The 7616-nt window shown below is 43.8% G+C and overlaps 1 non-coding gene across 1 annotated transcript; it reads right to left on the bottom strand.

Annotated features, from left to right (window-relative positions):
• Positions 1-7335: 7335 nt before the first annotated feature.
• On the bottom strand, positions 7336-7407 carry Trnac-gca (transfer RNA cysteine (anticodon GCA)). Its single transcript has one exon. It is a non-coding gene; the product is annotated as a tRNA-Cys (tRNA).
• Positions 7408-7616: the final 209 nt, after the last annotated feature.

Below are 7616 nucleotides of genomic sequence, written 5' to 3'. Positions count from 1 at the left end.
TGTTTGTGAGAGTTTTAGTCAGTGTATTGCACACAGTAGAGAAAGCAATGAATCGGTCATGCTCTCTGACCAACCACATCTCAGAAGAGCAGACTCACTGACTCTCACGTAACTGGTGCAAAAATTAGTTTCCAAGGCACAGATCCCTGTGTTCTCCCACACTCTCAGTTTTATTCAGCTCTACAAATCTTCCAGGAGAAGGTGGTCTGTGTCTTCTCTCTGTGTGTGCTGCATAGCACTCTGCTTGGGCTATAACAAAGGAGAGATTGATCCAGTGGTAACATGGTGCTCTCAACAATGGGAAGGTGCTCTGGTTTCTGAGCCCAGCATACCAGGATGCCAGTGAGAGGCCCTGAACCTTGGCACTGGGCCCTAGGGTCTGGAGCTCCCACCCAGGGCTCCGGCAGATCCTCTGGCCACATAAGCTCATGCCCTGACCCTCCCAGACCAAGATAGGGATAAGCAGCATTCTGGGTGCCTCTCTAGGACACAAGCTCAGGAGTAACATGATAGGGTAGTGCACCTGAGGCTTCCTAAAGGAGTGACCTGACCCTCCTGACCTTTTTTCTCTATCCTCCAGCAGACAAATTCATAATCCTGGGCTCCAGTGAAGGAACAGAAGCTGCAACCCTATTCCGAAATCAGAGTAGAAACAACATTTGTATCGGGACCCTTGTATCTGCCCTTAAAAGCTCATCTCACTAGTGCCTAATGAAGACCTCATGATTTTCTATGTCCAACATCCCCTACATTTAACAGTCTGTAGCCAAGAACATCAATAAAAAGCTGGAGGACTTTTGTTTCCATAGGGGACCTTGGATTAACCTGAATCCTGAATCCCCAGCTGGGCTGCCCATCACAGCACCTGGTGTGGGAGGTGCTGAGCACAGGGAGTGTGCTTGTTGGAAATAAAGGTCAACAAGCCATCTTGGAAATCCTGAAGCTGCGTCTCTGGGAGTGAGGCCAAAGGACTTTTAACAAGCTCCTTAGATGAGACCCCAGTGGGAACTGAGAGCCTCTAGTTTATTTTAGTGCTTCATGGCATAGGCTTGAAAAGAGGTCATAATTAAGAGACATGCCCAAGCACACACGCTGGATTAATAACAGGGTTGGGACCAAATCCCACGCTGCTGATCTTGGTCTTTCTCCACTAACCCAACCCTGAGCCAAGACACAACCTGCTGCTTGCATCTGCTTCCTGTTTCCCAACAGATCTGATGAGTTTGACCTTCCTAAGAAAGACCTGAAAGAGTTTCAATTTAGACATTACTAGACTAACTAGACCCAAAAGGAGACAGACTAAAAGAACACACACTGAATTTGCACCATGAACCTCTTAATCTGCAGTAAAATGCTCATCACTTGGACAGAAACTCACTTCAAACAAGTTCCCTAAATGACGCAATTTAACAATGTGGGTTCCCCCAGGGAAGTGTCTTCCAGTAACCCATAGTAGTTTCTATTTATTCCTGGTTAAGATCCATGACCTGGATAACCCACCACATGAAACCAGTCCTCTTTGGGTCATCATCCCCCTCCCTTCCTTACTGCCCCTCATTTGAGTGTCCAGAAGCTTCCTTGCTCTGCCCAGCATGTCTCCTCCTTCTGCCTTCAGCTGGGTGCACTGGCTTTGGACTTGGCTGCTGGCACAACCCTCCCCTCTCCTCTCCTCCTTTCTTCACCTCCAACAGGCCCATTTACTCTAGAATCTTCTGCAGCACTCTCTGTCCGCTGCACCCTCACTCTTGAACTGCTGGCTGGATTTTGTTTTCTTTTCTATTTCCCATGGCCAAATTCTTGGCCTTGGCCCTCTTGAGCTCAGCTGTGGAAAGTGGAAGCCACCCTCCTGTTGAGCAGCCCTGCTGTTTTCCAAGGTCTTGCCCCCATCAATCAGCATCCATGGAGGAGCAGGAATTGGGCTTTGGTCTGTTTGACTTGGGGTCCAAAGCACAGGCCCAAAGGGGCTTCTTAACTGGGAGGAGGATTCTCTCCCTCTGCTGTCTGAGCCACTGCCTAGGCACCCCAGAGGGCAGGAGAATGGTGGCCCTTTCCCCCCACCCAATGCACATCCAAAGGAGATCACACAGCGTCTTCTGCTGTAGCCATAAGCCATGTAGGTTTCAAACATGTGGCACAGGTTTTCTGATGGGGTGGAAAGGTCCAGTAGATGTGCTCACTCACCAAAATGACAGGAAGCTCCTGGAATTCTGTAAGATGTTCTATCTGCTGGGCAAATCAGAACACAAATATCTATCTTGGGCCACAGGACACAGCACAATATGGGTGGCTGACTGTGCCAGCAGCCAAGTCCAAAGCCAGTGCACCCAGCTGAAGGCAGGAGGAGATATGCTTTTGGGCACTCAAATGAGGGGCAGTAAGGAAGGGAGGAAGATGATGACCCAAAAGGACTGGTTTCAGCCCTTCTGGGTCTGCAAGTTACTGAGCTGTTAGTTGAACCTATGCAGAATGGTCCTTGCACACCTCTACTCCCTGCTGGGGGAAGTTTCAGTGTTGGAGGATAATAGCTGATTCAGGGGATAAAAAAGAAAAACTGGTGGGCACCAGAATTTCAACCAGGGACCTCTTGATCTGCAGTCAAATGCTCTGTCTGCAGGCCAGGCCCCCTCCCTGACTTCTGAGTTTGGGTTCAGCACTAACAAACAAGTGGCTTTCCCCACTATGGACTGCCATGCATGTAGCTGACATCTGCCCTTAGGCTGCCGTGGCACCTGGCAGACTGCCCTTTTCTGGCCATGAGCTCACCCTTCCCTGTGCTTTGCGTGAACAAAGAAGCCTCCTTTGCCCTGACCTGAGGTTCCTCTTCCTCAGCATACCTCCATCAAAACCAGTGGGAAGAGTTTGGGTTCCTCTACCATGTCCTCTTTCATGGTCTTCTGTCCTCATCCTATATGGCCAAGTCCATGGCTTTGGCAGAGTCTCCAGGGACATGTGGCCAAAAAAGCAATAGCCTCCAAGGTAGACCAGGATGAACCCCAGCTTCTCTGCAAGTGGCACAGCTGGGGGTCACCACACCTGGCCACACAGGACTTAAAGAGCAGGCTCATGGCCCCTGAGCTGGGACTGTGCCCTTTCCTCAGCCTCTCCTAGCACGTCCCCACCTACAACAGGATGGCCCACACTGGAGAATATGTCCCTGTTCCCTGGTAGACTCACTGCAGTGATTGAAGCCACTCACTACCCATCCCACCACCAGAGACCTGACAGATACCCAAACCACAGCCACCAAGAGGGCCATAGAAAATGGTGGCCAAAGGGAGGGATTCAGTCATTCTTATTACACAGACAAGTACAATGTGGTGAAAGGAAGGAAGCAGGGAAGGAGGTGGGGGGAGAGAGAGGGTGGGGGGAATGCTGCTTTAAAAAAATCCCACACCAGCTCCTCCAAGTTTGTCATTAAATATATTATAGATTTTCAAGAAATGCTTTCAACTGAAAACATATAGAAAATTTATAAAACACAAATAAGCATCAGGAGCAAATTTAAATGATCTATAATTTAACCAGTAAAGTCACCACTGTTAACAGTTCAGATTTCATCCTCCCAAACATAAAAGTACACATCCCTAGGCAGTGACCTTGGGCCCAGCTGTGGCAGGGATTGAGTGCATTTCCAGCTCCCGAGCCCTCCCACAGACTCCTGCTCCAGCCTGGGCTGCATTCCACCCTTATCAGTTTTCCCTGTCCTGCTATATGAAGATAACTATTCTAGATTTAACAGTGACCATGTCCCTGAACATGTCCCAGAACAGAGCCCTAAGTTGACACAGAGGAGAAGCTATAAATTACTGTGAGTCTTTTTAAAAAATGTTTTTATTAGTGCATCATACATATACACACTAGGGGGGTTCAATTTTTTTGTACTTAAAAAGGCGTTTAATGTTTAATAAGAAAAATTTGATGACATTTTTCTTTCTGATGCTGGGGACTGAACAAAGAGCCTCTGGCATGACAAGCAAATGCTCTCCCACTCAGCTAACCTTTCTTTTTATTTTTTATTTGTTCTTTTTTGATATATGTGACACGAGAGGGTATTTTGACATATTATACATACATGGAGTGTAGATTACTCTAATTAGGATCTCATTCTTGTGGTTTTACATGATGTGGAGTTTCACTGTGGTGGATTTATTACATGAACATAGGAAAAGTTCTGTTCCTTTCATTCTATAGTCTTTTCTATTCCTATCTTTTCTCCAATGTAGGGTTATGGCTCCTTTATCTAGTATGAGATAACTGTATTTATGTGGTTTGTCTCTGTGCCTTCTATTCTGTACCATTGGTCTTCATGTCTGTTTTGGTGCCAATACCATGCCATTTTTGTTACTATATCTCTGTAGTATAGTTTTAGGTACCTTTCAGGCAGTATGAAATGCCCTTCTTTGTCCCTTCTGATTCACGTTGGCTTGAAGACCACTTTGTCTGATAGGAGGACAGAAACCCTTGCTTGTTTACAAGATACAGATGAATGATATGTCTTTTCCCATCCTTCTACCTTCAGTCTGTGGATGTCTTTGCCTTTGAGTTGAGTCTCTGGCAGACAGCATATTGTTGGGTCTTGTTTTGTAATCCAATCTGCAAATCTATGTCTTTAGATTGATGAGTTTAGGCTACTTACATTCAGTACTATCACTGAAAAATGAGAAATGATTGTTATTGCCATCAGTTCTGGTTTTTAATGTGAATTGGTTTCTCCTGCGATTGACTGTTCTTTTAGGGCAGTTCCTCTATTTTGCTGGTTTTTACTTTTATTTCTCATGTTTTCTTTATGAAATATTTTATTTAGTATGTTTTGTAGTGCAATCTTCCTAGTTGTGAATTTTTTTAACTTTTGTTTGTCATGGAAGACTTTAATTTCATTGTCAGTTCTTAATCTTAATTTTGCAGGGAATAGTATTCTTGGTTGGAATCCATTTTCTTTCAGAGCTTGGTATATATTATTCCAAGGCCTCCTAGCTTTGAGGGTCTGGGCTGGAAATCAGCTGAGATCCAATTTGTTTTCCCTCTAAATGTGACCTGTAAGTTTTTTGGCAGTCTTTAAAAATCCTCTCCTTATTCTGTATGTTAGGCATCTTCATAATAATGTGATTTGCCAGGAGCTGACTCCCCTGGCTGCCAAAATGTTTCCTTTGTCATCCTGGAGCAGTAGGAAGAGATGCAGCTTGACACTGTGCAGCACACCTTTTGGTAAGTCTGGCCGTGTCTTTGATCTCAGATCTCTCCATACACAGATATGCCACAAACCTCCTAAAAATCTGTGTTCCTTTCATTTCCTCATTTCTTCACTTTGCTTGTGGGTGGACTATTCTGATTGGCACTGCTGGCAGCGGTAGGGGGCAGTGGGGCTAGGACTTCTTCCTTATTTTGTAATATCCAAACTCCTGAGAATCTTATCTGCTTTGAAAGTCCAGTATTAGTTCCCAGTACAGTCCCTTTTTATTCAACCCACCTTACTGGGAAGATGCTTATCTGCTTTCTCGGTTTCATACCATGGTGCAGCCAGGTATGATCTCTTCTGCCATCTTGAAACCTCCCTCATTGTGACATAACCATACATGCATGGAATATATCTGATTGTTTCAAAAGGTGATGGGCACTTTCTACAGGGTTGGAGGAATGTGTTGTAATTGATAGTCTTTTCTGGAAGGTTACTTGCAAGCAGAGTACTTTAAAGTGTGCATTTGGTTCATATTGTGCAAGTGTGCAAAGCTGCATGCCCTTGGTTAGCCATTACAGTGTTGTTTGTAAAAATGAGAAAATGAACTAAACTGTATCAACTTGGTGTGGGTGCTCAGAACTCCACATAGACAGACTGATTGCATCAACGGTATTTCTGTGGGCAATTAAGATGCCTGGAATGGGGTGATCAAGGGCAATTTTCAGCCTTTTCTACTCCTTAAGAAACTTTCATCCTCAAATCTAATTAGGGGACACATTTTAGCTATGGCATCACACATAGGTCCATAAAGATATGCAAATAAAATGGTTCTCAAAGGTCGTCCTCAAGCAAATGCTGTATTTCTTGAGGTTGAATTGAAGGGGTTGTCTTCTAACCATGTGTAGGAGACAGAGGTGTGGACATGTCACACATAGTAAACTCCATTTTTTCCATCTAGATTTAATTTTCAAGGGTATCCTGGCATCTCAATTCCATCAGTTTTTGAAATATTTTGATTTCCAGTTTGAACCAACATGCTGAGCCAACAATAAAACTAATCCCCAGCTTCTCCAATTAGAGACACTGAATCCAGAATTTAAAACAATAAGGAACTTAGCAGTATTTAACATTACTTTCTTCTCTCCTTGGTCCATGGCTGTCATGAATTCATTTCTACATACATTCCCCCTATTTTTAGTGTTATGAATAAGCATAGTCTGGTGATTATTTTGGCATTTAAGTCTCCACCTGCAAGGTGTGACTCTGGAGTTGGCATGCTGGAATTTTCTCATATTATTGATCAACAGAAAGAGGCAATAGGTCTGAGATAAGAGGAGAAGCGAGGGAGGAACAGGCTCAGCTCAGCGGGAGAGCAGGAGGGCCTCCAGCTGTCAGGGAGGCTTGGCGCTCTTCTGGTTAGGAAACCTGCAGGTTGTGCAAATCCTATGAATTCCTATGACAATCCTTGGGATCTCACTTTCCAGATCAGATCCCCAAGTTGTCACACCAGGGAAGCTGTGAATTAAATTTACATCATAATTTAGCAGTCTTGCAGAATCAAATACTGCCTGGGGTTTTCTGGAAATTTTTATGGCTCCTAGAAATAAGCGATTTGGGTTCTTTTTTTTTTTCTTTCCCAACAAATGTCAACTCTACACCTCTTTGGGAAAAGGTCTTTTCTATTGTTTTTCATTAGTGCATTAAAGTTATTCATAAGTTGGGTTCATTTTGACGAAATCAAACATGTATGGAATTTGGTTTCAATTTCATCCCCACTTCTTACCCTCCCTTATACTCCTGTCACCACTCTATTGATCTTCTTTTCACTCACTTATTTTGCACTGATGCTTTCTACATATACATAAAGGTGAAATTTTCTGTGGTACCATTTATATATACATATAACATGATTTTGTTAAATTCATTCCCTATTTCCTCCCATTTCCAATCCACTCCCTCTGTCTCCTTCTTCTATACCACTGATCTTCCCTTTATCCTTATGATATTTGATACTTACACACCTTCTTTCCCTTAATTTGGTCTCACTTCCACATAGGAAAGAAAACATTTCTTGATTTTTCTGAGTCTGGCTTATTTCACTTAACATGATGTTTACTATTTCAGACAATTTGTCACGAATTTTCATTGAGTTCAAAAGGAGGGGGCACCTGGATTTGAACCAGGGACCTCTTGATCTGCAGTCAAATGCTCTACCCCTGAGCTATACCCCCTGTTCTTTATGTATGTCTAATGAGCACTCTAAACCTGGGGTGGCCACACCTTGGATTTTAGCACCATCACATGTATAATTGCTAGTGTTTGACCTTCACATGCATCATATCCCGAAAGTCATTTAAAAATACAAGTGTAAGTTCCAATACCATTTTCCTGCCAATTAGGATTATTGGATGCTAGTAAGAACATTGACAAGGGATTGTTT

This window comes from Marmota flaviventris, chromosome 1 (genome assembly GCF_047511675.1).
Source record: "Marmota flaviventris isolate mMarFla1 chromosome 1, mMarFla1.hap1, whole genome shotgun sequence".
Lineage (NCBI taxonomy): Eukaryota > Metazoa > Chordata > Mammalia > Rodentia > Sciuridae > Marmota > Marmota flaviventris.
Note: the sequence above shows the minus strand (reverse complement) of the source record. Positions and strands in the feature narration are given on the sequence as shown.